The sequence below is a fragment of the Oncorhynchus keta genome, chromosome 28, assembly GCF_023373465.1.
Source record: "Oncorhynchus keta strain PuntledgeMale-10-30-2019 chromosome 28, Oket_V2, whole genome shotgun sequence".
Taxonomy (NCBI): Eukaryota; Metazoa; Chordata; class Actinopteri; order Salmoniformes; family Salmonidae; genus Oncorhynchus; species Oncorhynchus keta.
The window spans coordinates 9,358,511-9,370,335 of record NC_068448.1 but is presented as its reverse complement, the minus strand read 5'-3'; positions in this window follow the sequence as shown (position 1 = coordinate 9,370,335).

Sequence of the window (11,825 nt, the reverse complement as noted above, 5' to 3'; positions counted from 1 at the left end):
TGGAAATAGCAGATTTTTAAAAATGGAATTGTACAGAGGCCCATTATCAGCAACCATCACTTCTGTGTTCCAATGGCACGTTGTGTTAGCTAATCCAAGTTTATCATTTTAAAAGGATAATTGATCATTAGAAAACAACAGCTGAAAACTGTTGTTCTGATTAAAGAAGCAATAAACTGGCCTTCTTTAGACTAGTTGAGTACCTGGGGCATCAGCATTTGTAGGTTCGTTTACAGGCTCAAAACAGCTAGAAACAAAGCACTTTCTACTGGAACTCGTCAGTCTATTCTTTTTCTGAGAAATGAAGGCTATTCCCATGAGAGAAATTTCCAAGAAACTGAAGATCTCGTACAACGCTGTATACTATTCCCTTCACAGAACAGCGCAAACTGGCTCTAACCAGAATAGAAAGAGCAGTGGGAGGCCCCGGTGCACAACTGAGCAAGAGGACAAGTACATTAGTGTCTAGTTTGAGGAACAGATGCCTCACAAGCCTCACAAACTGGCAGCTTCATTAAAACATTACCCACAAAACACCAGTCTCAACTTCAACAGTTAATTCTATTTTTTTTAAATCACATTTTAAAATTTCATGTTTACAATTGTTCAATATTCTATTTATGTCACGTATTGTGTGTTATGTGTTTTAAATGAGTGTTTTGCAATTATTAGTCATGTAAATTATGCATTTCTTCAGTTTCATCTGTGAGCAAGAATAAATAAACTTGGGCCCCTGAGTGGTGTAGCGGTCTATAGCACTGCATCTCAGTGCTAGAGGTGTCACTGCAGTCCCTGGTTCGAATCCAGGCTGCATCACATCAGGGTCACATAGGGTGGCGTACAATTGACCCAGTGTTGTCTGGGTTTGGCCCGGGGTAAGCTTGCCCCGTTAAATAAAATACAAATAAAATACTCAAACTGATTGGGTGGCTGTTGGAGCCAGCAAAGGGTGCTTTACTATTTTAAGCAGTGGAAGTACTTCAGCTTCCTTCCACGCCACTCCTTTAGTCTTTGGTTAAAGACATAGCGAATATGGGTGGCAATACAGCCTGCTCCCATTCTCAATAGTTTCTATCTAGGTTGTCTATACCTGGTGGCTTATCATTATTGATGGATAACAACAGTTTAGCACCTCTCCCACATTAGTTTGAACAAATTCAAAACAGAAATCCTTCCTTTTATTTGAGACAAAACATTTATTTTTAGTTCTAATTGCGTTGGTAACCAGTTTATAATGGTAATAAGGCACCGCAGGTTTGTGGTATATGATCTTAGATCTTTCATACAAAATAGTATGGTTCACTGTTCAACGTGGTCATTTCACTTCTGCATTTGTCCACTTTACTAGTGAAATCATCGTTGAAATGATTGGCAATATTTGAAGGTCTTGTTATAAATGAAACATTAACTTCAACGAACGATGGAGCTGAATTGGGTTTTCTGCCCATGAAATCAGTTACAGGGTACTCCAAAGTATTTTTCCATTGTGTTTTATGTCAATTATCTTGGTTTGGGAATATAATTTATTATTCTTTTTTGTTAGGTTTAGTCACACCGTTTCTCACTTTATAGTATGTCAACCAATCAGCTGAGCAGCCTGACTTGTTTGTCATCTCTTTTGCATAATTTCTTTGATCCATCTCTCTTTTATTTTTATTTTTTTATTAATCATCAAAACAGAGGGCTCTCACAGTTTTCACAGCTAATTTCTTAACAGCTGCTTGCTTGTCAACAAGTGGCATGAATAATTTTACAAATCCTTCCAGTGCTGCATCTGGATTGACTTCCTCATTCACATCTGGCTTGACTTCCTCATTCACATCTGGCTTGACTTCCTCATTCACATCTGGATTGACTTCCTCATTCACATCTGGCTTGACTTCCTCATTCACATCTGGATTGACTTCCTCATTCACATCTGGTTTGACTTCTTCATGCACATCTGGTTTGACTTCCTCATGCACATCTGGATTGACTTCCTCATGCACATCTGGATTGACTTCCTCATTCACATCTGGATTGACTTCCTCATTCACATCTGGATTGACTTCCTCATGCACATCTGGATTGACTTCCTCATGCACATCTGGATTGACTTCCTCATTCACATCTGGATTGACTTCCTCATTCACATCTGGATTGACTTCCTCATTCACATCTGGATTGACTTCCTCATTCACATCTGGATTGACTTCCTCATTCACATCTGGTTTGACTTCCTCATGCACATCTGGATTGACTTCCTCATGCACATCTGGATTGACTTCCTCATGCACATCTGGATTGACTTCCTCATTCACATCTGGATTGACTTCCATCATCTGGATTGACTTCCTCATTCACATCTGGATTGACTTCCTCATGCACATCTGGATTGACTTCCTCATGCACATCTGGATTGACTTCCTCATGCACATCTGGATTGACTTCCTCATGCACATCTGGATTGACTTCCTCATTCACATCTGGATTGACTTCCTCATTCACATCTGGATTGACTTCCTCATTCACATCCGGATTGACTTCCTCATTCACATCCGGATTGACTTCCTCATTCACATCCGGATTGACTTCCTCATACACATCTGGATTGACTTCCTCATTCACATCAGACCAACATGCATTTCTTTACGTCTTCAACAAGTGTCCTGAGAAGACATTTTAAATTAATTTAGGCCCAATATTAGCTAATCCAGTCAGTCAGTCAGTCAGGTACTTGTGAGTGTCAGTTAGTTTATGTATGTGTGCGTGCGTGCGTGTGATGTTTGGCTGAAGCTACTGAACCTGAAGTTTGGCTCTCACTCAAGGTGGACAACAAGCTTGTCATATCGGAGTTCTTGGCTCTTTCCAGAACAGCCATCTTGTTCTTGAATCTTAGGAACTTGACTACTATCGACCTGGGTCTGTCACCTGGGTCTGTCACCTGGGCTGGTTACAGGTGTTCCAGACGTGTGGGCGTGGCTTCACCTCAATCTTCCTAAGCCTTCCTCTGACACAGCCTGAAATTGAGGGCCTTTTCATCTGACACTACCTGATACAGAGGGCCTTCCTCTGACACTGACTGATATGGAGGGCCTTCCTCTGACACAGCCTGATGCCTGATATAGAGGGCCTTCCTCTGACACCGCCTGATATAGAGGGCCTTCCTCTGACACCGCCTGATATAGAGGTCCTTCCTCTGACATCACCTGATATAGAGGTCCTTCCTTTGACACCGCCTGATATAGAGGTCCTTCCTCTGACACCGCCTGATATAGAGGGCCTTCCTCTGACACCGCCTGATATAGAGGGCCTTCCTCTGACACCGCCTGATATAGAGGGCCTTCCTCTGACATCACCTGATATAGAGGTCCTTCCTTTGACACCGCCTGATATAGAGGTCCTTCCTCTGACACCGCCTGATATAGAGGTCCTTCCTCTGACACCGCCTGATATAGAGGGCCTTCCTCTGACACCGCCTGATATAGAGGTCTTCCTCTGACATCACCTGATATAGAGGGCCTTCCTCTGACACCGCCTGATATAGAGGGCCTTCCTCTGACACCGCCTGATATAGAGGGCCTTCCTCTGACACTGCCTGATATGGAGGGCCTTCCTCTGACACAGCCTGATGCCTGATATAGAGGGCCTTCCTCTGACACCGCCTGATATAGAGGGCCTTCCTCTGACCCCGCCTGATATAGTGGGCCTTCCTCTGACCCCGCCTGATATAGAGGGCCTTCCTCTGACACCGCCTGATATAGAGGGCCTTCCTCTGACACCGCCTGATATAGAGGGCCTTCCTCTGACACCGCCTGATATAGAAGGGCCTTCCTCTGACACCGCCTGATATAGAGGGCCTTCCTCTGACACCGCCTGATATAGAGGGCCTTCCTCTGACACAGCCTGGTATAGAGGGCCTTCCTCTGACACCTCCTGATATAGAGAGCCTACCTCTGACACAGCTTGACATAGAGGGTTAGGGTTGTTAGTTAGGACATCATATAAGAGCTGAATGATGTCGTAGGCTACCTCTACCCCAAGATTACAGTATGTATGATGTCCTGTTTTATATATAGCAGCCTAAGAAAAATTGCCTATGGTCATTTCTATTTTTATAGATCCTAAATGATTTCTACCGCTGACTCAAATATCTGATTCAAATATCCCAGTTCACACATCATTTGAGATTCTACTACTTGTAGAATCCATGTAGCCCAGCAGATGTCAGTGCTCATCCACGTCCGTGCTCATCCACGTCAGTGCTCATCCACTTCAGTGCTCATTCAGGTCAGTGCGCAACATGACATCAAAAACAGTCCTCCATTTTGGCAATCAACAAAGAAAGAGAGAGTTTTTTAAATTGTTTTATTTCTGGCAACCCATAGCCTACAATGTATGGCATCTACACACATATAGACACAGGCAGCATACAGTGACATCTAAAACATATAGTCCTCCATTTTGGCAATCAACAAAGAAAGAGAGAGTTTTTAAATTGTTTTATTTACACACATATAGACACAGGCAGCCTACAGTGTATGGCATCTACAACATATAGACACAGGCAGCATATGGCATCTACACACATATAGACACAGGCAGCATACAGTGTATGGCATCTACACACATATAGACACAGGCAGCATACAGTGTGTGCAGTGGCGACCTGTCATTCAGGGCAGGGCAGAGCCCCACATTATATATATTTTTTTTTTGGGGGGGGGGGGGCTTGCCTGTTTTGCATGTTATTTTGGCTTTAATACGTGTCACATATCAGTTTGTAAACAATGTAAAACAATGATATATCATTGAGTTAATAAAGCCGCGTACAGCTCCAAAATGCAGGTGTTTCAGCTTAGCTTAGTGCTTTCAGTGGTGGTGGGGCAGGCCAGCAGAAAATAGGAGCATTGCACTGTGATTGGCTCAGCATTGCACCGTGATTGGCTCAGTGTTCTGTCACTCATGGGGACACTGTCTCCCGCCTTTAGTAAGGGTAGACATCAAGAATGTGAGCCCTTTGGGTGCTGCCATAGAGTTACATTAGAATGCCCATCCAAGAAGGCCATTGGCCACAGATAAAATGACGTCAAATCACGTTATATCTACAGTAGCTTTGATTGGACTGATCATGTCAACATCATACTTTTTAAATCTTAGCTAGCAGTCATCATCATGAATCAAGTTGACAATCTACCTGCAAATCCTTTTTAATCCTTGTCATATGAAGATAAATAATGAAGATAAATTATAGCTCAAATGTATCGGTGCTCATCGGCCATTAGACATAAACATTACACAACAAGTTGTGTAACGCAAATTCAACATTGAGTGGTTTGGTGACAGTCATCCAACTCGGAATTGTAAATCTTTTTCTTTGATGACAAAATTTGCAGACGAAGGACCGCGGCGCACAACGAGGTGAGACCAAAAAGGTCTTAAATGCTGCTGCAGAATTTATGTAATATACCAGGGAGAAATGGGCGGCCATATCAGCTATGTTTTTAAAAAGGCAGTAAATGAGGAGGAATGAACTGTTTCGCTGCCAGACAAGGCTCCGCTGATAGCCAGGTGTAGCGGTGGTAAGGATTCACTCCGCTGAAAATCTAGCTCTGCTGTTGGGACAGATTTATGTAGGCCCAGTTTGTGGGAACCACTTGTCACCGTTATAGTACAATTCATGTATTGTTTAATGTTGTTGTGTAGTGGCTTTGCTGGCATGCATCTAAAACTTTATCTTTTTTTTTAGTTCGCCCCACCAAGGTTTACATGCTAAAATCGGCAATGAGTGTATGGCACATACACACATATAGACACAGAATACAGTGTATGGCACATACACACATATAGACACAGAATACAGTGTATGGCACATACACACATATAGACACAGAATACAGTGTATGGCACATACACACATATAGACACAGAATACAGTGTATGGCACCTACACACATATAGACACAGAATACAGTGTATGGCACCTACACACATATAGACACATACATAGAATACAGTGTATGGCACCTACACACATATATACATAGAATACAGTGTATGGCACCTACACGCATATAGACACAGAATACAGTGTATGGCACCTACACACATATAGACACAGAATACAGTGTATGGCACCTACACACATATAGACACAGACATAGAATACAGTGTATGGCACCTACACACATATAGACACATACATAGAATACAGTGTATGGCACCTACACACATATAGACACAGAATACAGTGTATGGCACCTACACACATATAGACACAGACATAGAATACAGTGTATGGCACCTACACACATATAGAATACAGTGTATGGCACCACACACATATACAGTGTATGGCACCTACAAACATATAGACACAGATATAGAATACAGTGTATGGCATCTACACACATATAGACAAAGAATACAGTGTATGGCACCGACACACATATAGACACAGAATAAAGTGTATGACACCTACACACATATAGACATAGAATACAGTGTATGGCACCTACACACATATAGACACAGATATAGAATACAGTGTATGGCATCTACACACATATAGACAAAGAATACAGTGTATGGCACCTACACACATATAGACACAGATATAGAATACAGTGTATGGCATCTACACACATATAGACACAGAATACAGTGTATGGCACCTACACACATATAGACACAGATATAGAATACAGTGTATGGCACCAACACACATATAGACATAGAATACAGTGTATGGCACCTACACACATATAGACACAGATATAGAATACAGTGTATGGCATCTACACACATATAGACAAAGAATACAGTGTATGGCACCGACACACATATAGACACAGAATAAAGTGTATGGCACCTACACACATATATAGACACAGACATAGAATACAGTGTATGGCACCTACACACATATATAGACATAGAATACAGTGTATGGCACCTACACACATATAGACACAGACATAGAATACAGTGTATGGCACCTACACACATATAGACACAGAATACAGTGTATGGCACCTACACACATATAGACACAGAATACAGTGTATGGCACCTACACACATATATAGACACAGACATAGAATACAGTGTATGGCACCTACACACATATATAGACATAGAATACAGTGTATGGCACCTACACACATATAGACACAGACATAGAATACAGTGTATGGCACCTACACACATATAGACATAGAATACAGTGTATGGCACCTACACACATATAGACACATACATAGAATACAGTGTATGGCACCTACACACATACAGACACATACATAGAATACAGTGTATGGCACCTACACACATATAGACACAGAATACAGTGTATGGCACCTACACACATATAGACACAGATATAGAATACAGTGTATGGCACCTACACACATATAGACACAGAATACAGTGTATGGCACCTACACACATATAGACACATACATAGAATACAGTGTATGGCACCGACACACATATAGACACAGAATACAGTGTATGGCACCTACACACATATAGACACAGAATACAGTGTATGGCACCTACACACATATAGACACTGAATACAGTGTATGGCACCTACACACATATAGACATAGAATGCAGTGTATGGCACCTACACACATATAGACACTGAATACAGTGTATGGCACCTACACACATATAGACATAGAATGCAGTGTATGGCACCTACACACATATAGACATAGAATACAGTGTATGGCACCTACACACATATAGACACAGATATAGAATACAGTGTATGGCACCAACACACATATAGACACATACATAGAATACAGTGTATGACACCTACACACATATAGACATAGAATACAGTGTATGGCACCTACACACATATAGACGCAGACATAGAATACAGTGTATGGCACCTACACACATATAGACACAGAATACAGTGTATGGCACCTACACACATATAGACGCAGACATAGAATACAGTGTATGACACCTACACACATATAGACACAGAATACAGTGTATGGCACCTACACACATATAGACACAGAATACAGTGTATGGCACCTACACACATATAGACGCAGACATAGAATACAGTGTATGGCACCTACACACATATAGACACAGAATACAGTGTATGGCACCTACACACATATAGACACAGAATACAGTGTATGGCACCTACACACATATAGACATAGAATACAGTGTATGGCACCTACACACATATAGACATAGAATACAGTGTATGGCACCTACACACATATAGACACAGAATACAGTGTATGGCACCTACACACATATAGACACAGAATACAGTGTATGGCACCTACACACATATAGACAAAGAATACAGTGTATGGCACCTACACACATATAGACACAGAATACAGTGTATGGCACCTACACACATATAGACATAGAATACAGTGTATGGCACCTACACACATATAGACATAGAATACAGTGTATGGCACCTACACACATATAGACACAGAATACAGTGTATGGCACCTACACACATATAGACATAGAATACAGTGTATGGCACCTACACACATATAGACATAGAATACAGTGTATGGCACCTACACACATATAGACATAGAATACAGTGTATGGCACCTGCACACATATAGACATAGAATACAGTGTATGGCACCTACACATATAGACATAAAATACAGTGTATGGCACCTGCACACATATAGACACATAATACAGTGTATGGCACCTACACACACATAGACACATAATACAGTGTATGGCACCTACACACATATATAGACATAGAATACAGTGTATGGCACCTACACACATATAGACATAGAAAACAGTGTATGGCACCTACACACATATAGACACAGACATATAATATAGTGTATGGCACCTACACACATATATACATAGAATACAGTGTATGGCACCTACACACATATAGACACATACATAGAATACAGTGTATGACACCTACACACATATAGACATAGAATACAGTGTATGGCACCTACACACATATAGACACAGAATACAGTGTATGGCACCTACACACATATAGACACATACATAGAATACAGTGTATGACACCTACACACATATAGACATAGAATACAGTGTATGGCACCTACACACATATAGACAAAGAATACAGTGTATGGCACCTACACACATATAGACACAGAATACAGTGTATGGCACCTACACACATATAGACACAGAATACAGTGTATGGCACCTACACACATATAGACATAGAATACAGTGTATGGCACCTACACACATATATAGACACAGACATAGAATACAGTGTATGGCACCTACACACATATATAGACATAGAATACAGTGTATGGCACCTACACACATATAGACACAGACATAGAATACAGTGTATGGCACCTACACACATACAGACACATACATAGAATACAGTGTATGGCACCTACACACATATAGACACAGAATACAGTGTATGGCACCTACACACATATAGACACAGATATAGAATACAGTGTATGGCACCTACACACACATAGACACAGAATACAGTGTATGGCACCTACACACACATAGACACAGAATACAGTGTATGGCACCTACACACATATAGACAAAGAATACAGTGTATGGCACCTACACACATATAGACAAAGAATACAGTGTATGGCACCTACACACATATAGACAAAGAATACAGTGTATGGCACCTACGCACATATAGACACAGAATACAGCGTATGGCATCTACACACATATAGACATAGAATACAGTGTATGGCACCTACACACATATAGCCATAGAATACAGTGTATGGCACCTACACACATATAGACACAGACATAGAATACAGTGTATGGCACCTACACACATATATACATAGAATACAGTGTATGGCACCTACACACATATAGACACATACATAGAATACAGTGTATGGCACCTACACACATATAGACACAGAATACAGTGTATGGCACCGACACACATATATAGACATAGAATACAGTGTATGGCACCTACACACATATAGACACAGAATACAGTGTATGGCACCTACACACATATAGACACAGAATACAGTGTATGGCACCTACACACATATAGACACAGAATACAGTGTATGGCACCTACACACATATAGACACAGAATACAGTGTATGGCACCTACACACATATAGACACAGAATACAGTGTATGGCACCTACACACATATAGACATAGAATACAGTGTATGGCACCTACACACACATATACAGTGTATGGCACCTACACAGACATAGCATACAGTGTATGGCACCTACACACATATAGACACATACATAGAATACAGTGTATGGCACCTACACACATAGACACAGAATACAGTGTATGGCACCTACACATATAGACACAGACATAGAATACAGTGTATGGCACCTACACACATATAGACACATACATAGAATACAGTGTATGGCACCTACACACATATAGACACAGAATACAGTGTATGGCACCTACACACATATAGACACAGATATAGAATACAATGTATGGCACCTACACACATATAGACAAAGAATACAGTGTATGGCACCTACACACATATAGACACAGAATACAGTGTATGGCACCTACACACATATAGACACAGAATACAGTGTATGGCACCTACACACATATAGACACAGATATAGAATACAGTGTATGGCACCTACACACATATAGACATAGAATACAGTGTATGGCACCTACACACATATAGACACAGATATAGAATACAGTGTATGGCACCTACACACATATAGACATAGAATACAGTGTATGGCACCTACACACATATAGACACAGATATAGAATACAATGTATGGCACCTACACACATATAGACATAGAACACAGTGTATGGCACCTACACACATATAGACATAGAATACAGTGTATGGCACCTACACACATATAGACACAGAATACAGTGTATGGCACCTACACACATATAGACATAGAATACAGTGTATGGCACCTACACACATATAGACACAGATATAGAATACAATGTATGGCACCTACACACATATAGACATAGAACACAGTGTATGGCAGCTACACACATATAGACGCAGAATACAGTGTATGGCACCTACACACATATAGACATAGAATACAGTGTATGGCACCTACACACATATAGACATAGAATACAGTGTATGGCACCTGCACACATATAGACATAGAATACAGTGTATGGCACCTACACACACATAGACACAGAATACAGTGTATGGCACCTACAACCATATAGACACAGAATGCAGTGTATGGCACCTACACACATATAGACACAGAATACAGTGTATGGCACCTACACACATATATAGACACAGACATAGAATACAGTGTATGGCACCTACACACATATAGACACAGAATACAGTGTATGGCACCTACACACATATATAGACACAGACATACAATACAGTGTATGGCACCTACACACATATAGACACAGACATAGAATACAGTGTATGGCACCTACACACATATAGACACAGAATACAGTGTATGGCACCTACACACATATAGACGCAGACATAGAATACAGTGTATGGCACCTACACACATATAGACACAGAATACAGTGTATGGCACCTACACACATATAGACGCAGACATACAATACAGTGTATGGCACCTACACACATATAGACACAGACATAGAATACAGTGTATGGCACCTACACACATATAGACACAGAATACAGTGTATGGCACCTACACACATATAGACGCAGACATAGAATACAGTGTATGGCACCTACACACATATAGACACAGAATACAGTGTATGGCACCTACACACATATAGACGC